The sequence below is a fragment of the Anser cygnoides genome, chromosome Z, assembly GCF_040182565.1.
Source record: "Anser cygnoides isolate HZ-2024a breed goose chromosome Z, Taihu_goose_T2T_genome, whole genome shotgun sequence".
Lineage (NCBI taxonomy): Eukaryota > Metazoa > Chordata > Aves > Anseriformes > Anatidae > Anser > Anser cygnoides.
This window is the reverse complement of record NC_089912.1, coordinates 67,892,922-67,918,136: the sequence shown is the minus strand read 5'-3', so window position 1 is coordinate 67,918,136 and position 25,215 is coordinate 67,892,922. Positions and strand designations below refer to the sequence as shown.

Genomic DNA, 25,215 nt, shown 5'->3' with positions numbered 1-25,215 from the left:
ATGAAGAGAACTCTTTATTGTAGTTCCAGCTAGTTTATTGGTTATGAAACATAAAATCAAGGAAGAGACATTTTGTATAAACTCATGATAATATTCCCTTAGAAAGGACAACCTGATCCAGTTTGATATATGGAGTTATCACAGTTTAATTAAGTTCTGGTAAATGTAGGTATTACTCAACTAAATTGAAGAGTAGATCCCAAATGATTTTTTTTTTTTCCTAAAAATGATTCATTCCACCTGCAAGAAAGAGGCACTGTTGAACAATAGTGGGCTCATGTAGCAGCAATCACATCTGTATAGCAAGGACATTATTACATTGGGAAACAAAGCAGAAAAGCCTGCTTTTAAACATCATCATGTATACACACAAAACAATGAAGAAATAACCTTCAATGCCTGTATAAGTGAAACATCCCAGACCAAGGAAACACTGTTCAACAGTCTTATGAACTGCACCTTCAAATAACAAGCTTTATCATTGATAGAAGGAAACATGAATCACCTCTTTGAATGCTTTGGCTCTCTTGATAACTATGCAGATGTCTGGGGTTCACCTGATATACAATAAAATGATATTTTGATCTCTGCACTAGCTCCAGTCATGGGTTTTCTCCTCCCTCCTGTGTATGGGATCCATTAGGGCTCCATTTGTCCCCTTTACAGTCAATACTCATCCAAACAGCTTCCTCCTGAAAGTAATAGATCTTGCAATACAGTGTTGATGTGTACACAGATAAAAGTGTTGGACTTTTTATTTCATAATGCCTTCCTTAAATGCTGTTATGTGCACAAGGTGCTCTTCCTTTTTGCTACAGAATGAGTGTTTCACATCCAGATCCTTCTGCTTTCCATTTATGCAGGAGCAGTGAACAAGATCCTCCTCGTAGTTCATGTTGCTGACCAGGAAGACGTTATTGTTTTGCTGCTGCTGGCTGCTTCAGTTGCAGTGCTTGGAGGACTCCTGCATAGCATTCCATAAAAATCAAAGTGCATGTCATCATCATCCCTGCTGTACACATATGCCCCCACCCCCTTATTCTGCCTTCTCAGGCCTGCAGAGAGCCTGTACAATATTGCCACAGGAACACCTCTTTCCCCTGTTCACCATCAGATTCAGTATTCCTGCTGTGGGGACATCCGCATTTCATCTTTACATATAACTTCAATTTTAACATATGTATGATGATTTTGTATTAAATCAATAATGATTTCCTTCATGAGTAGGCTTGCTTGAGAAATGCAAGTTCTGTTCCAGCATTGTTCATATTTTTGTTCACAACATATCTAGAAAGTGCTCAGATTTCAATACCAGCCCCTATGGAAAAAGCCTGTAGAGTCAACCAAAGAGCCCAAGAGCTTTCACTGGTTGCACCTATGAATGGGAAGACAGAAGGTCTTATTCTGCAAAATGTTAAGCCTCCTCAGTACATAGCATCTCCCACATGTGATGCTCTGTGCTTAATAAAGGAACAATATGTCTTTGTAGCAGAACACCCTTTTTAATTAAATTAGTAGGAAGTGCACAGCTTCTATCTAGCACAGCTGAATCTAACACAGTGAGACTGTCTGACTACAGCAAATGTTTAAATGTTACTAGTTTTTAGAAAATTGTTCTGCTGATCCTTCAAATGCGAAGAAAACACAACTATCAATGCCTTCCACCAGCTGCTTATGACAGAGTCTGCTTCTTCCACTCTGCTTTATTCAGAAATAGTAATTTCTGAGTTCTCATTCAGAACAACATCTGAAAATATTAGTTAAACAGCCAAGAGACCAGAAACATGTCTGAACATGCCAGCTGGATATGTTTGAACCACATTTCTCTGAAAATCAGGTGGGAAAAGACTATTATTAATTCCAATTCATCAGCCTGGTTATTTTAAGACATGTTTGTCTCCTTGTTCCTATAACAACAGTTTGGTTTCGCAAGGGGTCCCTGCTTCATCTATTCTGGGCATAAATTCAAAGTCTTATTTACCACTTGCCTATATCCAGAAGGGCAGCTGGTTCATTGCACCACAAGAATACTACCAACCATCGTTGAAATTATACATACGCTGGGTTTAAGTGCAGACATAGCTAGTTTCCCTACTTGTAGTTAATCCTCTGCTGGAGTTACCAACGCAATAGGATCAAATCTGTCTGTAATATAAATGAGAACTATTTTTTTTCATGGAAAATACACCAGAAGAAAACAAAACAACAACAACAACAACAACAACAACAAACAACAGCAAAAAACAGATACCATGGGCACTTTTTCTATGAAGGTAGAATGGATGGCTTTTGGACTACTTGCATCTCTGTAAACAGAAAAGTACATCTGGTCTGTGCAGAAGAACCTGGAAGTACATAGGAACAAAAGTAAAAGGATTGAAACATCAATAATTAGAATGAGAAAAACAATCTTTGTTCCTACAACCATTCTGTGAGTCAAGGGAATTAGAAAAACAAATTTAGGAAAAGAAATTTGAGCTAGCTGTTATTACTCAACTGCAGTGGCATGACTCACATGACTGGATATTAAATCCATTGGGTACAGACTATTTAAGAAAGACAGCGGGGATACTATATAGCTTAAAGTTACAAACAATTCAGAGAGACAGGACTTTGTATACTATTCATGTATTAAATTATAAATCATAAAATGGAATAGTTCTAAGACAATGTAATAGGCTATTGGATAAGATGAGGAAATAGAAATAGCAGTTGCTAAAGCATTCAAGAAAAAATGTGTCAATCTATAGAATGTCAATTTAGGAGGTTTGGATGATGTGTTTAGTACAAGTAGACCAAGCAGGTGTAATTTAGCTGATGCTTTCCCCATGTAGAAATAGAGTACAGTTCTGATTAATGTACACGCTCTGTGCTTCAAAAGATCCAGTCTCTTAAAGCAGAAGACAAAATGGAATAAGATATCTGAACACAAAGAACTGTAAGGAATTACCTCTACATTGTGTGGTTTTCCAATGTCACATCAACCATCTTCCTAAATTAGTTGGACATGTTTCACCAAGATGTCTACTCCACTCAGTCCATGTGTTACAGGCCTCAAAAATACAAAGGTTTCTGCCAATCTGATGGTGTGTGTGTATGTGTATACTTTCTTCCTCATTTGGCAATAATTATTCAATTTAATTTTTATTTATTTTTGAGTACTTGAGAAGACATTAATCATAGAATCATACAAGGGTTTGATCTGGAACAGCCTTTAGAGATGAACTAGTTCAACCCCCCACCAATGGCAAGAACACCTTCCACCAGACCAGGTTGCTCAAAGCCCCATCCAACCTGTCCTTGAACTCTTCCAGGGATAGGGCATCCACAGCTTCTCTGGGAAACCTGTGCCAGTGCCTCACCACCATCACAGTAAAGAATTTCTTCTTAAAGTCTAATCTAAATCTACCTTCTTTTAGTTTAAAACCATTACCCTTTTTCACTACACTCCCTGATAAATACACTCTCCTGCTTTTCTGTAGAGCTTTCTCTTTTTCTGTGGAGCTTTCTCTTCTCCAGGCAGACCTCAACTCCCTCAGACTGTCCTAAAATAGAGGTGCTCCAGCCTTCTTATGAGCTCTGTGGCCCTCCTCTGGACTTGTTCTAATACTTCCATGCCCTTCTTGTGCTAGGGGCCCCAAAGCTGAATGCAGGACTCCAGCTGGGGTATAACAAGAGCAGAGTAGAGGGGGAAAATCACCTTTCTCGCTCTGCTGGCCATGCTTCTTTTGATGTAGCCCAGGATATGTTCAGCATTCTGGGCTGCAAGCACACATTGCTGGCTCATGTTGAGCTTGTCATCAACCAGCACCCCCAAGTCCTTCTCCTCAGGGCTGGTCTCAATCTATTCTCCACCCAGACTGTATTGGTGCTTATGATTGCCCTGACCCAGCTGCAGGACATTTCGCTTGGCCTTCTTGAACTTCATGGGGTTCGCACAGGCCCACCTCTCAGGTGGATGGCATCCCATCCCTCCAGCGTCTCAACTGCACCACACAGCAACCTGGTCTAGTGGTAGGTGTCCCTGCCCATGGCAGGAGGGCTAGAATTAAATGGTCTTTAAGGTCCCTTCCAACCCTAACCATTCTATGATTCTATAATTCTATGATCCCTTCTGTAGTTGTACTCAGTCAACAAGTATTTACAGTAAGGCACTCTGCCTTTTTTTGCATCTCAGTAAAAAATGAAGAAGAAAATCTCTTGCACAACAAGGTGACCAGTAGTAATTCTGTAGGCTGGGACTAATACAGTTTGATTTAATAACCAAGGCAAATACTGTTCAGGAATCCTTTAAACCCTCCTTGGGATACCAGAAAAATAAAAGTGAAAGGTAATGGGAATTGGCAAAGAAGGCTTTCTTAGATGCACCATAATGAAAATCCTTAATCATTAGTGAAGAGGTCTGTAGATTGGCGTTACGTTTGCTAACCACCAGAAACACAGGATGCAGGGTACGCTGTTACGGTAGAAGATTGTATCCTAGAAAGCAGCAACACCAAGAAACATACTTGAACATTAGCTGTCTGTGCAAGACACTAAATACAATTCTCAGATGTATTAGCAGGAAACCTGAAGGTGGGAGTTAGGGAAGTAATTTAATTACAAAAATTACAGAGCTTCTCATTGGAATAATCTTAACAGATCTCGTATCAACACTTTCTTCTAATAAGGAAGGAAGCTCACAACTTGGAAGTTGGTCAGATAGATCTGCAATAGTGATTCAAAGAATTGCAGTGAAAGATTGAGGAAGCTCAAGTAATTTTTTATTCAAAACAGGTAGGGCAGAAAACTTTCCAGTATGATCAGAGATGTGTGTGAGAGAGTGGTACATCACGAAAGATGCAATCTCCCTACATTAAGTACATCAAAAAAATGACTTGAACTTCAGGTTTGCGAAAACAGGATTTTTGAAGCATTGATTGATTCCTAAATTTCTGTTGAAAAATCAGAAGCATCTATGGATGTTTGGCCAGAACTAGTCAGGAGGCAAACTCTTTGTACTGTGGATAAGTATCAGAGGAAGATCTTCCTGACTGAGAGTGCTTCTTTAAATTAGGAAAAGGAGTGTGTTTTGATTAAAAAAATTATTATTATTATTATTATTATTAAATATATATTCTATTAGATTTAATAATAATAATAATAATAACAATAACAATAACAATAATAACAGTAATAATAATAAGCTGTCCTTCTCCCGAGTTATGAAAACACAGAAAATTTCACCAGTCCTCTGTCTTATGAAAAGTTTCTTGTTACACATCTTGGGAAATGGAAGGAAATTTTAGTGAACTATTGGTGTATAACAAATACATTTTATATGGCATTGATATCAAATTCAGAACTTCCTCTCCTAAAAACAAAGCCCTGTAGTACCCGAGTTAAAGGAGAATTGTTTATTAGTGCTCATCTTCCGGTCATTTGGGACAGGTCAATACTAGGTGAAAAGGTACATTTGCTTAAACAAAATGTTATGTTACAAAGTGAGTGCTGTTAACTTTCTAGCAATGGCAAAATCATCCTACCCCACCTGTATCATTACTTCACAGATATTTGGTGAAGTAAATTTACTATAATCCTCTAAAACTTCTTAATTTTCCCTGGAGTTGAATTAGAGTGATAATAGTGAAAGAATAGCAAAGACAAGAAAGAGGAATATGAAGTCACTCAGTTTATAACTTGTAACAGAGCCCTAGGATCTCAGATTTGCTGTCAGATGCCTGGAAACATAAGTAATCATAATCCATGGGGGAAAAACATAGGAGAAAGTAGGCTTTTGTGGATGTCACAAAGGAAAATCTTGTAAAAAATATTTTCTTCCATGAATTTCCCACTCTTGGGATCTGAAAGCAAAGTATAAATGGTTTGAATTTGCTTATGTATGTCAGCAGCTACTCATCTGATAATCATTTTTGCAAGCAGTGAAAGTGTAGTGAATATGTATTCTCAGAACTACAAAACAGATTAAACCAGAATTTTGGTTTATTGGGAGGCCTTTTTTGTTCATACACAGAATCATTTGACTCATGCAGATTTATTTATTTATTTATTTATTTATTTCAACGCAGGGAATATGTGTTTCTTTATAAACAAATACATAACCATTTTAAAGTACGTTATATTTATGATGAATGAGACCCATCTCTGCATGTAAAAAAAAAAAAAAGTATATATTTTTTTCCCCAGACAAAATCTGAATTGATAACACTACTGTATTTCGTTTAACAATAAAGCTGTTTGCACAGGAACAGAAGGCCAAACAGGAGTGATGTTGAGTCAGATTCTTACATCAGACACAGTGTCACAAGTTCAGGATTACTCCAATTGCAAATCAAACTAACTGACGACAGTATTCAGCTAAATATGCTTTTACTTCAGAGGACTAAATGTACCTCATGAGCCTTTTGAAGCCTGCTTCAATTGTTTTCTTGTAAACATAACTGCAGAAATGTAACTGCTTTTTCCAGCTGCAGGAAGCTTAAGAAAAAGAAGTAGTATAAGGTGAATTTTACTAAAGTACAGGACACATATAATTAATCCTTATAATTAATCAGGACTAATACACATTAATCATTGTAAAACAAATTAAATTTCATGATTGGAAGATGTAGCAGGAATTTAAAGTAGAATGAGATGTTACACGACCATTTAAAGAGCCTGTTATAATACTTCCCCAGATATTTTTATCATAAATCTTGATATAACTAAACACAAAAGCATATTCAGAAATAGATTGTTAAAGACTAGGAAAAGAATTAAGAAATAAATTGTTGACCAATCTACATGTTGATCAATTGTTTAAATGCAACAATGAGGATGATGTAGTCTCCTAAATATGTAAAATATACAAATGCCTTTTCTTTACCACTCCTACATCTATAAAACTTATTAGCACTTTTAATGACATTGTTTGAGCCAATTTAGATTTAATTTCAAAATTATTCATTTAGTCTTATGAGTGATCAGAATAAATGCACAATATTTGCCTAAATATACCAACCAGCAGGCCTACTCCCACTGCTGACTACAAGACAAAGATACGAGCCTATGATGGCATTAGTTCTGTCATTGTCACACAAACAAAAAAACACAGTTTCTTCCTGAGAATTGTTTCTTGTTGGAGTCTACAATCTGAGAATACACAATGTTTTCTGTGCTCGCTGTAAACTGTAGTTTATTTTTGTTTTGGTGAAAAATGTCACATTTCCCTTTTAACTATTTTTCTTTTTTATGTTACAGTTGACTTTCTTGAATAACAACTGCACTGTCCTATTTACTACTGCCCATTTTCTATCCCCTGTGAAAAAATACATCTGTGATCCTTTCTTACTTCTTCTAAAGCATAGGGTTCTAGATAAGCGATAAAGGTAAAGAAGACATACATTTTTTAAAAGTCATGAAAATGCTCATTAGAAAACTTTTAAAGTAAGATAACAGGATGGTTTTCCTGTGTAGGAAATACCTAAAAGAATCCAGGAAAAATTATCCGCTGAGAGTGCAATCACATGGTTCCCAAGGGGAAGGAAAAGCCTGGTTGTTTAAGGTCACGGTTCAAGGGACAGAGCACTTGATGTCTGTATCCCATCAAAGCTGAGTGCTTGAACTGAACTTGTAAGATATTCTAAAATTATAACACAATGACGAAGTGTGACTGCATGGTTGGGACACAAGAACATGAAAAGAAGTCCAACATTTTGTATGTCCGATTGTTCATTAGGCAAAGAAAGTATAAATAATATAGTAAAATAATAGTTCATAATCAAGGTTTTCAAATTTTAACTATGATATACTATTGTAAGGTGTAGCATTTGTACAAGTGGATGTGACAGCACTTGGGGTAGAGACATTACCCTCCACTATTCCAAATGGAGCATTTCAAGGAAACAGTTTCAAGAAGAAGCTGTGCTGAAACTTAAGAACATTGTTTTTTTAAATAGCAACAGTCAGTTAAAGAACTTGCTTGGAGAAAAAAAAAAAAAGGGGGTTGCTTCATATTGTTTCCTTTGTATGTATTTTAGAAGGTGACACTGAAGCTTCATTTAACCATATCACAAAATTACAATTGAGGGGCACGGCACTGTGATGGTATCCTCTGTCTATCCTCTGTCATTTAAGAGTTCAGAACTCCCACTTGGAAACAAACAAACAAAAAAAAAAAGTAAAATTATGATGTTATGCTTTATATGAACTTTGGTAAATGAGAACTGATATTTTCCCTGAAAATATACCAACTGATCATGTTCAAGTAGCTCTGTAGCTGGTGGACAGAATCAGATTTCTACAGAGATCAGTGGCATAGGCTTTCTTATGGATCCATGGATCCATGAACACTGGTTTTAGAACTCTTCAGAGAAAGGGGAAGCCCTCAGGAGATCTCTGTTCACAGCACAACCTCTTTTCTAATTTCACTGCACTGATTATTTCAAAGCTTCAATACCTTTGAAACCTGAAATTCAGTTCATGCTTATCTCGTTACTAAATCCTTATTTCAAGCTCCTCATAATCTAGAAGCAAAACAGATATATTTGATTCTGCTTCCATTCTCAGACTTCTAAAATGTTAATCAAGGACTCTCAGAACACAGAAGGAAACTCAGAGTAACCAGTGGAGCAAGATGACCCATATAGGCCATCTCAGCCAGCATCTCAGTCAACATCTTAGGACCCTCAGCCAACACCCCTTAGCCTTATGGCTTTATACACAATTCCAACAAAATTTGTTACTAAGTTTATTCTTGTCTGAATTATCACTGTCTGTTCAAACAAACTCATGTCTGCTAAGAGAAGTGTGCTTTGTCATACACCCTGACACTGCTGTTATTTCTTTTGATTGGACATGAGGAATTAATGAGGAGATGAAAGGGAAAAACAAACAAACAAACAAACAACAACAAAAACTGCAATATTAACATCCAGAATGAGGGATAGCAAAGGGCCAGTCTGTGAGGTTAGCCAAAAGAATTGTGAAAAAGGTGGAGGTCTTACCTATATAATGAACTGGGCTGTTCTGATAACAACATCTTTAGTTTGCTAGAATAGCCAAAGGAAGATGTTTAAATTTTGTTTTGAGTAATCTCTAAAAAAAACTAATTTTAAATCTTCCCACCAGCTGGCTGTATTTTCCTCTCCCTGAACCACATCATGTGAGTCCAGTGATTAAAGCAGCACCCAGGTGGTAGAGAAACAGATTCACATCTCCTCCATACAATTTGGAGGAATGTTTTGATCTCTGACTTGTCAGGTGAGTGTCCTACATTTTAAACAGTGCAGTATACAGTGGGCCTATCCTTATATCTGTCATTGAAAGGCTAGCAAAATAAGAGACTGAAGTAAAGAAGAAAATCAATAGAGGTATGAGAGAAGAAGATGCAAATGCCAGCCATGACAAACTCAAGAGACTTCCCAGCTCTGTTGGAAGGCTCTATTATCACCCGTGCATGGTGACAAGTGACACCATGGTGACATTGACACCAGTGCATATGTATGTAACTTGGGAGCTGGGGAAGTGATATCAATGTGAGTAAAACTAGGAAATTAATCTAAGATCAACCATTTTTGTTTAAACATCTGGATCTGGGCTTTACGAGCTTTTTACTCTGTCTTTGCCTCTGATCTTTGAGACTAAAATCACAATTGCCTAGTGCAGGAAAGAGAAAATCATTAAGGCAAAATATTTTTAACAATGAATGGAAGAACATATTGCCACCAATGAGGAAGGATTTATCTAAAAATAAAATAATCAAGCATCCTGGAATAAGTTCCAGACTGTTTCATAGATGAGGACTACCGGCACAATGTCTATATCTCAATGCATATTGTTTAATACACACAACTAAATAAATGTTGATAACCTCTAGCCTGACAGAACATGAATAGGGAAGCCTATGCCACACACTAATTTGATATATTGTTCTACTTTATTTTGTTTTCTGCAGGTTCTGTTGGCAGCTTTGCCTGTTCTTAGAGGAAAATTTCCAAAAGTCACTCTTTCCCTGCCAGCACAATGTTTATATTCATGTTACAACTTGTTGGCATATAATACTGAGTACTATGAATGATTATGTCCTGGTTCATTTTTTCTTAATGAATGGGACACATTCACAGAGCATTAATACTGGCTTTTACTTCTTGTCCCAAAACTATTTTTAATTTTAATTGTGCAAAATATAGGAATTTCAGTTCTTACAGAGAGTTTATTTATTTATTTATTTATATTTAACATTAGTCTTACGAAGATTAGGAATTTGGTATAAACCATTGATATAGCTTCCCCTTACAATCAGTGGTGTACACATCTAAAAAGGCAGATAAAGTAAATTGTCTTCTAGCAGTTCCTGTGCCTCTGCACTATCTGGTGAAGTGAAAAACTTGTTTGGAGTACCTGTTTAAATTGATCAAGCTAAATGAGAGAGATGCCAGCCCACTAACAGCTGGGCAAGACATAAAACGAGAGAACAGTAACAAAATAAAAATTATATTCATTAAATTTGGATAAGGCTGATTTTCATTTTAGAGGATCAGCCTTTGTATAGGTAGATTCCCACTCCCACTGAGTGACTAGAAACTATATGAGAAAGAAACCTAAAGACTGAGTTCATGTAGCAGAGTCTACTGAATTCTACTGTTCTTTTTGTTTGTTTGTTTTTGGTTTTTTTTGTCTTTTTTTTTTCCAGCAGATGAGAGAAGGAGTGGCTAGCAAAATCATTTTCCCTGAAATACAACCAGCAAAATATTAGTATTATATTGACTGAAGTAGCTTCTGCAGTGTTTTGACACTTAGCAACAAAGACAGTATATCCTTAATTCAATTTGCAGAATACCTATACATTATCTCAGAAAAGACATTGCTAGCTTGGATTCTTTAGCTTCATAAATTACATGAGAGGAATAACCAACACCATAACCAATAATTCTGTAATTCCATAGTGACATTTGCCTATAAAAAATGATACTACATGGAAAACCCAAGTATTTTTGTAATAATTCATGTCTACGTGCACACAGGCAAAGCAAGAAGCCAGTGGTGTCCACACTGACCGCTCTCCATTTAACTATCTGAAGAGCCACAGAGTTGACAAGGGCATTTGGGTATGAAAATATAAATATATCAAAAAATGAATCGATGCTTTACATGTTGACAGATAGTCACACCATGCCCAGTGTATCTTCCTGATAACTCAGAGCCTGTTCTGCTGTCCCACACTATTATTCCCTTACAACCCAACAGAAGTTGATGACATAAACATATCCTTTTCCCAAATGCTTGGGTTGTGTGTGATTTAACCTTTAACTCCTGCTTGTTGTTATAGGTGAGATGTCAAATATTTCTTGCAAACCTTTGGCAAGGGTTTGGATAAGTTTTCATCACTCTTCCCCTAAGTAATGTAGGCTGCAGTCAGAAGAGTAATGCCCTTCCCCCATCCCTCTGGCCACTTCCTTGAAGCTCAAACAGGAAAGCTGGGACAATGTAGAGGGACCAGCCATGGGCTCACAGTAAATCTGTAATTACTTGAAATGTCACTTCCTGTTTTTGAAGACTACAGAAGAATAAATACACTTCTGGGCTGCGCTGTGAGGCGAGGGGGCTGGGGGCTGCAGGAACACAGAACTGCGTTGCTCAGCCACATACCCTGACACTTTCAGGGGTGACAAGCAATCTTCCTGTAGAGGCACATAAATGTTATTTGGAACATATAAAAGGGATTTTTATCACAACTAAGGCTGCTATTTTTGCATTAGAAAAATATTCTTTGACAAGGCAGTAATTTATATGCGCATTAGAAGCCAATTTTCACTGACAATCTGCATGCCGTTTAGTCTGCCAGAAGTTGTGCCCTGGCAGTCCCTGCCACTTTGTCCTGTACAAACATCTGAGTAAATATTTCCAGTAAATCCTGCTAAAAAATAATTTCCCCATACTGTTTCCCTAATGTTCGGAATGCATTTTTTACCAGCAGTATGAGTTCTTTAGGTTTATTACAAGAATGACAGACTGAAATGGGTTTGATCATAGCCTGAGAAAGGGAAATCAATGGGTTAAGTCAACACTTGCTTAATAGAAAGCTACTTATAAAACTGTGCTGTCAGTGTAAACGATATTTTTCTTTTGTAGGCTGTGTCCAAGCTGTTGAATAAGAATGTGCAGTAAGTTTTGGCATCACATAAATATTTTCCCAATTCCATGTGTTTGTAGACCAAGTTCTGTTCTTTAGAACGCAGAAGAAAGCTCTGAAATACTTCTTCACACTTCTGTGAAATACTGCAAGTTTCATTTCCACTCCTAGCTGATCGTGCTTTGCCAGACTCAGATATACTTGACTCATATAGCAACACATACACATGTTTAATTTCAACCCATGATCTGAGAATGTCAGGTCGGGCATAAGCACTGGGCCTAAGGGGGAAGCCAGGGCTGTTGGCTTTGAAAGGCTGACAGTGGAAAATGTTGTCAAAGTAAGCAGATATCAAATAAGGCCAGGAACTACACTGCAGAGTAAGCATGTATCACTCATTGCCTTAACTATTTTCAGAGAAACACTGCTTAAAGAAAATTGCTTAAAATTCTGCAGAAGTATTTAAAAATACTTTTTTAGAAATTGTCCATGGAGAACCCTGCTGAACCCAGGAATTCAGCAGAATTTCTCATTTGTTATTTTGCTTATTTGTATATTGCTGTTTGTTCTTGTTGCTTTTATCTAAATAGTCATTAAAAAGGAAAACAAATACAGGGTTAATATGAAATATCCTAATTAATTGCTTTTGTTTGAGTATGATTGTTTTTATGATATCAAAACACGACACAAAACCATTTTGATTCCTGTTCGAAAGGAACCCAAATGGGAATCTAAGAGACTCCTTTACACAGGGCAGGCACTGAAATCATAAAATCACAGAATATCCTGAGTTGGAAGGGACCAACAAGATTCATCAAGTCCAACTTCTTGCTCCACATGGGACCACCCAAAAATCAGATCATGTGTCTGAGAGCATTGTCCAAACACTTGAACTCTGGCAGCTTGATGTCGTGACTGCTGCCGTGGAGAGCCTGTCCCAGTGCCTGACCACCCTCTCAGAGCATGCCCCAACTCCTTACAGTTCACCTGCCCACTCTGTAAATGCCCAACAAGGTGCTTGCGATGGCCTCAGTGCTGCCCAATTCCCAAGTAATGTCCCTGCCTCTGTAGGAGCAGCCTGGACGGACTGCTCTGCAAGCGAAGGTGAGCTGGGAGCCAAGGGGACCATGAGGCAGGCAGGACCATGGCCTTACAACAACAGACCCATCTCATAGCCGCCAGACAAGATGAGCAGGGAAGGGAGTCGTGTGTTCTGGAAACTGAAGCCTTCAGACACAAATCTCCTTCCATAACACTTTTCGCCTATTGGCCTGCTTTGCAGGCAAGCAAGGAAAGCGGTTGAGGTTTCCAGTGTCTTCACCACAGGGACAGACAGTCCAGGGCCCTTTCTCCTTTGCTGAGAGCTTCAGCATTTCTGGTTTTCATCCCATGATGGAATGAAAACAAATTTTAAAATACTGAATCCTCCACACCACAAGTATCTTTACAGAAAATTTTGAATTATATCACCACTGCAGAAATGTTGAGACTGCTTGGAAATGGTGCTATGCTCCATGTTTTGCATTCACATTTTTGTTTCATATTTTCTACCACATGATCACGTTATTTCATTTTTTTAGATAGAGAGTTAATCCATTCTACCAGCACACCTCTATCACTGTTAGCCTGAATAAGACTTCTTCCTATGGGATAGATTTTCATGTCTTATACATACCCTTGCTGAGGATTTAGGGTAAATAAAGCCCTGTTTATATCCCTGCTCAGGCTGTAACCACAGCCATAATAATGAGAGCAGAGGTGATACCACCAGAAAAGTCTGGATATTGTGTGTTTTTTTTTGATTCAAAGCAGTCATTTAGGAAGACTTGGAAGTCTTGGAGACATACAAATGGCTCTTTTTTCAAAAATTGCATAAGTTTTCATGAACTACTATTCCTGCCAAAAATACAAGAAAAGCTTTTTTGGAAGCCTGCATTGTTTCCTGCCAGCTCACCTGTTGGCTCTGGGTTTTGAGACTTTCCATACCTTAGCTGGTAACATAGAAAACCATAAGATTTCCAAAACAAATTTGAACCATCATCATGTTAGAAGTTTCTGCTTCTCATCACAGGACTCTTCAGCTCTGGCTTACTCAGCCAGGACTGCAAAGCAATGGGGTGACACTAATTGTTCCTCATTTCCTTAGGAAAAAAAAAAAAAAAGTTTCAGTTTTGCCATAAATATAAAACTCAGAAATTTTCCTTTCTGAAGAGACTATAATCATTTCATATATATATATATATATATATTTCAGTTACTATAATTTCCTAGGGACAAGAAATGCTTATGGGCTTCTTCATTGCTTATATGCTTCAGACTTCAGGGAAGTCTGCAGGACTTTAGTTGTTATTAAGAAAACATGGGGAAAAAAAAAAAAAAAAGTAGCCAAAATCTACAGAAGCAGATGCATTTATATTTAGGTACCTAGTCTGGACCTGCTGTTCCCCAGTGGGCTCAACCAATTTAGGTCAGATTCCCCCATGTTGTGCCAGACCAAAAACAAGCATGCAGAGCACTAGAAAAAAATGGAATCACGGAATTAATAACTGCAAAAATCACAAGAAATGTCATTTGGTTAAGCACAAATAATTTTTCTGAGAAGGGCATGGATTTTTAACAAAAGTTGATTGGCTAAAAAATTGTGTACATTACATAGAAAAGGTAGGTGATAAATTTTCTTTTTAGTTTTCATAAGTTTTAACACAGGTATACAAATACCTGGGACCCTACGGAAATCATCCTTACAGTGATAAAGGAGAGGGCATAAACCCATTTTCTGGGTTTAACAGCCTGTGAGCCTCTACAGAGATGTGTAACACAGGAATAACAGTTATGAACCGAGTTCTCTACACATGTGCACAAATAGGGGCTGGCTGGATCCTGCCTTGATGTTACTTAACTGTTTGCACAGTTACAATGACTACACGTCTTTGTTTTTCTAGGTGCGTGTCTTTGTTGATACTCTGATAGCAAAAAATGCATTAAAGAAGAAGGGGGTCATACAAGGCTAACTTTGAAGCTGGAAGTGTCCCATGCAGTAACAAATATCTCTGCCAGCATGTCACAGCAATGAATAGCATAAGCAAGGTTTAGAACCATTTATACAGTCTTTAACAAAGCTCCACCTGCTCTGTGCTGCTCTTTCCTGTAGATGAGAAAACAGCATAGTTTTTTCTTGAAAATGCATACTCTGTTTTGTCCTGATATGAAACTGATTGATTTGAAAAATCAGTAGGAAATGGTCATCCTTTTCTGTGATGTTTTCTTGCTCTTCTTTAGCTGGCTGTCACAGCCTGATTCAGTCTTCATGTAAGCAGGGGTAAAACTGGTGCTGTGCACTGTACAACAACAAAAATATGTGATTGTGATTATATGATTGATATAAGAGCACCCATAGCACCTGTGGGGACTAAAAATAGGGTCTAAATTCTTCATACTGCCCACCCAAGGATGAATCCTGTATCTGACCTCTATACTGAACATACAGGGAGCTTGTTAAGAATCTGAAAATATGAAGTAATTAAAGAAAAAGTGTACCCAACTGATACAGATTATAGTTCTTTGAGCAAGTGCCTTTGAAAGGGTTTTTATTTCTTGTTTTGTTTTTCATGCCTGGCTTTTTCAGACACACTGGCTACCCAACATGTATTTATACCTGGGAGGAAATACAGAGCTTAATCTTTAGCCAGCCATTTATTTCTGGGGATTTAGTCAAACCTAAGTTCGTACTTACAGACATTTCCTTTATGATGATCATGATCACACTTCAAAATCACAGGATTTAAGAGACTTGATGATTCAAGAGACTTACTGTTAGTTTATAGGAATACAAATAGCATCTGCAAGGAATGCCAATTTTACCGTAGTACTCCTATGCTAACAATCTGTAACAGTGAGTATGTTGTAATTATGACTATATTTTTTGTATTAGTTTCAATTAATGAATTTAAAACTGTTCCTTTGTAATCCACTAGATAATTGCTCTCTAACGTCAATGATTTTCAGTATTCTCTCATAACAATTCTATGGCTTAGTAATGTTCAGTTAGACTTTAATTTAGACAAATATCTACATTCAGGAAGTCATTTACATGATTATCTTTACTTACAAGTGCTCACCTAGACAAAGGTCTCAACTCCTGCTGTGAGATGATCCATACAAAGAAAAAAAAAAAAGTCATCATTAAAAATGGAGTTTAAACACAAGGCTTTGTTGATTCAGCCTGGAAAGGCTGTACAGTTAATTAGATAGAAATAAGCTCTTTTTTTTCGCTCCCTTCTCTGACTAAACTCGACTTTCATATTATTAACATATAAAACCAAAGCTTTTTTAGCTAATATTTGCCTGTTAGCAAGTATCTCTACCTTGATACTAAGTAGATTTAATTTCTTTAGGAAAGCAAAGAGGTTAGCAATATTTTTTGTGCTGGTTTGTACTGTTCTCAGAATGCACTGGAGTAAGCTTCTCAGATTTCAACATATTCTGGAGAATATCCAAGACCCGTCATAAACATAAAATAGCAGATTATATGAATTCCATAAATTATTAAGGGTCATCATTAGCCAACCTTTCTCCCCATTTTCATTTCCTTTTGACAGAAATGATGACTTTGTTATGAAAAACTTTCAGAAGTATAAGAATGTGAAAAATAGCTCAAATCTGTTTAATAAACCAGTCATGGATTAAAATCCAGCTACACTGCACTTTACAGAACAGATTGAATAGTATCTAATAAGCATTTTTATAAACAACAGTTAATCATGGGAAATAACTTCTGGAAACCGAAGCTTGTTTGTCATTAGTTCATATTAGGGTTAAACATGAAGGTCCTTGAAACTGTAAAAGTTCTTTGAAATGATACCTTCAGCAGCATGACCAAACTTGTGATCAAAGCTCACCTTTCTGGCCCTGTGGTATGGCTTGTCTATTTTGCATTACCTATCATACAAATAAAATCAAATGCAAACTCCAAACAAAACCCTCAATAAAAAAATAAGACCTTGTTACTTTATATGAGCTGCTAGCTAGGTGATCCAAAGGCCTTTAATTCACTTGACATGTTACTTCTAATCACAAAGCACGTAATAAACCAGGAATTATCAGTCAAGACAAAAGTCTGAAAAGTTCCTGGCTAGACAGAGTAGGAGGAAGCCCTCATGTGATGTAACTCAACATGGCTCAGTTGAAATCACCAGCTGAGAGCCTTTATAGCTTGGCAAAGTTTTAAAACAAATGTCTCAGAACATACACAGCCCGTATGCAGACTCTAATAACATAAACTTTCTTTCAATTTAAACCCTAATATGGGTTTGTATTAAACTGCTTAGCTCCTATTAATGGAGTTGCAGTATTTTTCCAGGCATGACAAATAACTACAGCATTCATGGTCACTTGAAAGTGCTGAAGTTTCATCCAGTCTAATTCTGAAGTTGCTGTGCTTTTTAGTTTATGACTATATCTTTCAATGGAGTCATATTCAGAGAAACCTACAGATTTTGCTATTGTATTAGTTCAGTTCTGTCTCAATGGATCTCATTTCAGCGAACGTATAAGGCACAGTGTCTTGCAGTCCGTGGCTAGCAGCATGTGTCAAAACGCCTGGGAAGTGAATGGGTTTTCCTGGGCTTGCTATTGCTTTGAAGGCATAGACCAATATGGAGAGGTGGCCCACTCTAACAGGGAAAAAGTTTTAAAAATACATATTCTATTTATTGTCAATTTTATTTCCTCAGTTCTGGCATTGGTAATATTCTTCAGGAAACTAAATGATGTCATTTCCTTTCAAAAGGCAAGTTACATAAATGCTGGAATTCAGCCACTTCAAACAGCCTTCAAACAGATGGCCATGTGTATAAATGCCAGAAAGTGAGAGCAGCCACTTGCAGTAAAAAATGTTACCCCACACATGGTATAATGTTTATTTTATAGCCTCTCTCATGGACTTACATGGCTCATTCTTCTAATTTTTCCAGGCACAAATCCTTTAGGAACTGGCTGTAGAACACCAAAGTAAAATAAATTCAAATTATATAAATAAAATAACTTAAGCAGAACAAACCTTAATGGCTCAATAGATATCAACCACAACATAAAGCTGAATACAGACAGATCTCACTATCAAATGTTTCATTTGTTTAGTTACTCCAGGACTGAACTTTGAACGGCGAATCAGTGAGACTTAAGAAAACCCATTTCACTTTAAAGGTTTTGTAAAACTTGATAAGGAATTTAAATGGAGATGTGATAGCTGAATCCCTTGAACATGAATCCACATTTACTGTGACAAAAGGCCAGATGATGTACTTTGCCACATTGAGGAGGAACAGATGGAGCAACCTGGTCTTTAAAAACTCAGCTGTGAAGACAGAAGCCAGTACTGCATGATTAACTTTCCAGGAAAAGCACATGCACAGGACCATGAGCAGCTGGGAGTTACAGTGATACACATCAGAAAAGACAAGAAAGATGGCAGAAAAGAGAAAGAAGATGACAGAAAGGAAAGGGCCATCCTACACAATGCACTGCCACCCAATATAGTACAATTACAGCCAGTGCAGCTGAAGGGGGTAATGCTGCTCCTGACTTTCTTTCATATTTTGCCACAGTGGGATGAAGCAGGCAATATCAGAGGATCAGCCTCAGCACTACTCTTGCGGTGTCAGGAAGAGAATCAAAGACGTTCTGTAGGGATAGGGCTAACACGAAGGGACCGGGGAGTCCACCTCTGGGTGTTACAAAATCCCGCGATGCTTTTCAGCACTTCTGATTTGATATAGCCATGCAATGAAAAGGTTGGGTGGGATTTTTTAAAGGAGTTTAACATTGTTCTGACTCTGTTAAAGTCTAACACAATGGGAGAAGTCCCTGACTTCAAAAGGAGAGGCAGAAGGCCAAAGCACAGCCCTTCTGAAATTTTTATCCAGTTTTAAGATTATTTTCTTCTTTGCCAGTACCACAGGCAAAATATTGCCCTGGCTCCAGAACTGCGGCTCCAGAGTTATGCCTCTGCCTTGTGAAAATTCTCTTGAATGTGGCAGATTGGTTTCCCTCAGGTGGGAAAAATCAATGACAAAAGGGTCTGGGAGTATATCTGCTGTGTGACTTGTTTCACTTATTCACTGCAGCCCGGTAATGGAGGCAACCACAAGCCCATTACAGGCTATTTCCCTTTTCAAAAGTTTCCACTCATAGAGCAGCATCCAGTTCTCAGGAAGCTTTTCTGTCCCGGGAGTCTCATCCAAATACAGGGAATAAAGTAAAAAGGAAAGTTGTTTCTGGATGCCACAGCTTACTTCAGGGATCTATACATAACAAAACAATACAACATTTCTTCAGAGTAGATAGGGGTACTGCCATTTGAATTCCTGATAATAATGATAAAAAATAAAGTCTCATGATATTGCCAAATATCATATTAAGCTTTTTGGACAAGGGTCAATGAGGTTTCCAGGGGGCTGTGATTGAAGGTGGAGATGTTTCAATCTCCCTCTTTAAACTCTGTTCCTCAGCCATTACAATGCCTCAGGGCTGAGCCCTGTTTTCTGGGATGCTTTACTTTACTGTAAAAATGAAAAAATGCTGCAGTGACAATGCCAGGATCTTTCCTCACATGCGATCATTGAGAGTACCACATAGGCAGCAGTCTGGCCTGGCTGCAAGGGAGCAAAAGGCAAGTTTCCTGCTGGATCATAGAAGTGAGAGAGTAGCCTACCTTCAGCCCCTTCCCTCTCCCTGCTCCCCGGGAAGAAAGACTGCACGCACAGCACCATCCTGCCCTGCAGGATGCAAAGCAGGATATTGAAAATGGGGGCACAGCGGGGATAGGCAGTGCAAGTCAGAACTGGATCGAGACAAGACAAGTGCAAGGTGGGGCATGTGACTCATATTGCAGATATGTCAACAATATTGGTGGCAAATAACTGTCATCACTTGATAGCGCAGTATTCTGTGCCATGGGTTTATTGTTCATTGCTTCTGCAGTGATTACAAACTTGCTTTCCTCTTAAGAGCAGCAAAGTGAGATGACAACACCACAATTTTCAAAGCCTGCTATGCAGTTCAGTTCCTGATTCAAATAGTAAATCAACAGAGACCGCTCTACAGTACAGCAGCAAATGGCAACAACCTTACTTAAAGTTAATAAACCATTTTTAAGCTTATTTGTCCAGAAAAATACCTCATAACCACATCTTGCCTCACTTGCACTAACAGCCACACATCAAGAGAACTATCCTTGAGTACAGGTATATCAGCAAAATAGAGTCCCAAACCTTAGATTTCAGTCTTTTTACAGGACTGGAAAAGTTGGTCAGAAGTTCATGAATACTACGCTGGCCTGTAACACACAGTTCTATAAAAGAGGCTAAAGTGATGACAACCAGCAAAGATGCCTCTACACAAAAACAGGTTTTCCTTTAAATTCTTTGATATAGCGATCAAGGGTATCAGTGTGGCACAATGAAGAGCTTGGACAGACCACAGCTGCATGATCAGAGGGGTGACACTGCAGAGGGGATGAAGGAACAGAGTTCAAGGTTGACATAGGTTACTCCACCCTCCTCCTATTCTCCCAAAAGAATGGCTCCATGTAATAGTTCACTCCAGACCTACTCCGGGAGCAGCAAAACCCAGTGCTATCTCTTGCTGTGGCTGCCAAAGCCACAATTTAACGATTCATTTTTGCAGTTTGCCTTATTTTTTAACACTGCAAAAGGAAAGACCTACTCACTTTGGGGTCTTTCTGAGCTCCCCGTGCCAAAGGGATGAGCAGTCACTTGGGTGAAGGTACACGAAGGTGCTGGAAAATGTCAGCTTCTCTCTTCTGCAGCACTGTCTTTTTTCATCTCCAAGGAGACTGAATGATCCTCACTGCCAATGCAACAGAGACACAGGAATCCACTGCAGTGAAATCATGAGTCAGAGCTCCTCGATACAACTTGAACTTAAACTGTTAAACTGAGAGCCAAGAATCAATATACTCCGCCAAGGGAACAAACCAAACGTACCAGCCATTGCTGCAGTCAAAACACTACTTTTTTACTACTATTACAAGTTCTTTACTTAGGGTCTTGTGACTGGAATGTCAGACGTCTCCATTCAGGATGTTTCTCGCCTGTTTGTTTTTTTTTTATGGTTTTGATTGCAAAAGAAAAGTTTAGAGATCCTATTACCTTAAGGTAGAATTGTGTCCTCAAATGTTTTTATGCTTCTCTTGGGCTTGGCTGCCCAAACTCCACCAAATAGTCTAATAAGTTCCATATGCCCATTTTTTGAAGAACACATTTTCAAAGCAGCAAATGTTTTGATGGATTGGCTCACGGAGAGCCTGAATGCTGTTATACACATCGTTTAGCATTCCACAAGGCCCCCACTGTTAAATTCTGGGAATGTGGCCAGAGTGACCTACCTAATACTGCACTAACTAGCTTTAAACAAAACAAAACAAAACAAAACAAAAAAAGAAAGAAATAAAAAAGAAATTCTTAAAAAATTTGTTGCACTAAAACATATTTGGAATTTGAACGTGCCTTTGCTGCTCTGGTAATTTGTGCTTGAGGTGTGTGGGAATTAGGCTGACACGTAACCAGACACACAGAAAGAATGTTTTGCATAAAACTAAAAATATATTTTAAAAGTAGCTCATATACTTCATCTAGAGCAGAAGCTGGGGCCCCCATCTTGCAAGAAGTTATACACCACCTGAAAAGCTGAGCCTCCCACACACATTGAGTTCAGGGGAACATGAGCGTGTCCAACACTATCTAAAGAACAAACCAATTCATTACAGAGCTTGACACTTCATTCAGTACATAGCAGAAATATTTAAGAGAATGCAGCAAACCCCATATGACTGTAATTTGACTATATATTATAAGTGCATCCAGCATTGGAAAGAAAATGTTCACACATGTTTATATTCGTTAAGGAAATGTTGTAATATTTTTTAAAGACTTCAACCCCAGCTTTGATTTTTCCATCTTCTTTTTCAGTAGCATTTTTTGTTTCTTTCTTCATACACTATTCTTAGGTCAAAACATTCTGGAAAGCAGGTGCTGTTCTGCTCATTTTTTCACATGCAGAAGACAAGAGACTTGAGCAAACTGAGAAACAAATGATGAGTTTAATACTTCAGTCTCTGATCCTCCAAGCTGAAGTCAAATTATGTTTACTTTTTCTACTGACTGAAAGAAAGAAAGGAAATGTAATGTGTTTGTTTATTTGGAAGGGGAACCTTCTTGACCTAGAATACCCTTTCTGTGTATATAGCCCACATTAAATGCAATTTCTAACATTAGGACAAAAGAGAAAAGAGAAAAGCAGTGAGGAGGATATGTGGGTGCTAGGATATTCTGCATCTCTACGCATATGATGAAAGACGAGGCAGGGTTAACAACTCAGGAAGGTTCAGCAAGATCTACGTCTGGGAGTGGCAGCTATTCGACATGTTCAGTAGAAAGTGTGGAAGCCACTTAGGTAGGTAGCATTGCAAGCAGCTCATATATGGCATGATTTCTTCTAAACAAGCCAATTAGATTGCATATACAGGAGAGAAGTATATTTGTGTATGTTTTTGTGTGTGCATGTTTGTGTGCAAAAGCTGATATTTAATGCAAAACTACATGTAACTCCTGTAGGAAACAGGAATTCCAGATCTGTGCCACTGTTGCACCACTAGATTAGTGTTATACCTCTAGGCTTTCTGACTTGAGACAGCTTGCATTGGAGCAATGCTTGGTCCACCAAGATGCCCTTTAGGGAGGAAAAAGTGACTTGTAGACTGAATGGCTTCAAAAAAATCTGGGGATATTTTATGGGCTGATCCTAATATTTGCTCCAATTTGAATGCAGACTACAGATTTCAGTTGTGACTATACTGACTGGTTACTCCAAAGGCTGGAATGCTGCTGGCTGTGTCTGTCGCCAAGTTGCTAGGGGAATGGAAAAAAATGAGACCTTTGCAAAAGCTCTTAGCTGTCTGTAATGACAAATACAACATGTCTGGGACATGCTGTCAAGAATAAGACACCAGCCCTGGACAAAGATCAGTGGGGAATGTAGGTATTTGTGCTAAAGTACAAAGGTATAAATGTGGTGTTGAAACCATGTATTAGAATACGCACAACAGCAACTAAACAGAGGAGACAGAAAAAGGAAAACCAGTAAATTTACTGTCTAATAGCTTTTGTTTGTCCATTCTTCACATTCTGCATACTACCTTGCAGTGCCTTATACAATTTACTATGTGGCTGTAAAGGACAAAGTCAAAGTTTTATCTGTAAAAATACAAAGTTTTCGGCAGTAATGCCAATGTAAAATACTCTTATCCTTCCCAAATATTACTCACTCCCCCCCTGTGCCAGTTGTGCTGGCACAGCTCTTTGTGCTGCAATGTCATAAGGCACTGTGAACCAGCTTATAAACAGATCCCATTTTTAGAAACACTCCCCAAAACTGTTTTCTGAAGCTGATGATCTCCTTAGTCTGATTCATCACCAGCTGCACAAACCGCTGTGTTGGAACATCTGAAGGGGTGATGCATGAACTGGTATAATTAAATAAGTATAATTGCCAAAGACTTCATCTTTTGAAATCACAGACTGCTTTCTATGTGTATTAGATGTTTGTTCTAAGAAACTGATTAGTATTGCCACTTTAAGAATAGTCTGGGAATTACTAAACCAACATACAGGTTCTATGTATATACAACAGCCCCCAGGTTTTACTGTCAGGTGCTGCTTTCTAGAAAGTCCTAAGAAGTCAAAATTACAACTGCCATTGCAGCTGAAATGTAGGTTTCATATTGATTCCAAATAGCTTCAATGTAGAACAAGTTTTGCAAAATCAAGAAAAATATATGCAGGGAATATACAAGAAATAAATTGGGGGGCAAATTAACGGTACTTCTTTCCTCAGAAGTTATTAATCCAAATTAGTGAACATAACACTGTCTTTCAGTTGGTTCTGCTGCTCTTCCTGCCATCACCAAGACAGAACCACTTTGCTTAGAAAAATTTGAGGAATAACTCTGAAATTATTGTTTTATCTGTTCTGTATTTTGTCAGAATAATTGTTTTCAGAGGAAAAAGAAAACCTTAGTAATATATCTGAAAAATTAACACTCCATTAACAAGCACTGACATAAAAAGACTTTAATTTCTTCATGATACAGTCCCAAACTGTTTATGTTTGTGATTCTCTAGTGATGTGCGTAAGGAAAAGAATCTTAAATCACATATTTTTTTAGCTCATCTGTCTACTCACTAGTGTACAGCAATAAACATTTTTCATATCATCCTTTAACAGGCATTTTGCTGTGGATAGAAGTTCAAAATAAAATTATTGTCATGTAATTGCAGAAAATGTTTAGAACATTTTCTTTGTGCATACGGACTGCATAGACAAAACTCTCTACTTCAGATTTCTGGATGTGGTTTTAGCTGTCCTTTCACTTTAAAACACTTGTTTATTTAAAATACTGCATACCATTCTTTGAAAGAGATAGTTTTTTCTCATTATATTTTGGTTGATAACAAAGCCAGTAACCAGAGATCATAGAATCATACAATAGTTTGGGTTGGAAAGGACTTTAAACCCCCCTGCCATGGGCAGGGACACCTCCCACCAGACCAGGTTGCCCAAAGCCCCATCCAACCCAGCCTTAAACATTTCCAGGTAGGGGGCATCCACAGCTTCTCTGGGCAACCTGTTCCATTGCCTCACCACCCTCTGAGCAAAGAATTTCTTCCTTATATCCAGTCTAAATCTACCCTCTTTCAGTTTAAAACCATTACTCCTTGTATTCTATTCCTATGTTCATTGTCAAAGAGTCCTGTTCCGACTTTTCTGTAGGTCCCTTTTAGGTACTGGAAGGCCACTATAAGGTATCCACGGAGACTCCTTTCCTGCAGGCTGAATAACACCATCTCCCACAGATTGTTTTCATAGAAGAGGTGCTCCAGCCCTCTGAACACCCTCGTGGCCCTCCTCTGGACTCCTTCTAATACTTCCATGTCCTTCTTGTACTGGGGGCCTCAGAGCTGAATGCAGGACTTCAGTTGGGGTCTCACGAGAGCAGATTAGAGGGGGACAATCACCTCCCTTGA

At 38.1% G+C, this 25,215-nt stretch overlaps 1 long non-coding RNA gene across 1 annotated transcript; it reads right to left on the bottom strand.

Annotated features, from left to right (window-relative positions):
- Positions 1-5,304: 5,304 nt before the first annotated feature.
- Positions 5,305-21,929, bottom strand: LOC125180122 (uncharacterized). The gene is made up of 3 exons (XR_007158402.2): positions 20,841-21,929; positions 16,231-16,250; positions 5,305-15,450 (listed from the first exon to the last, which is right to left on the bottom strand). It is a non-coding gene; the product is annotated as an uncharacterized lncRNA (long non-coding RNA).
- Between the last annotated feature and the right edge of the window lie 3,286 nt (positions 21,930-25,215).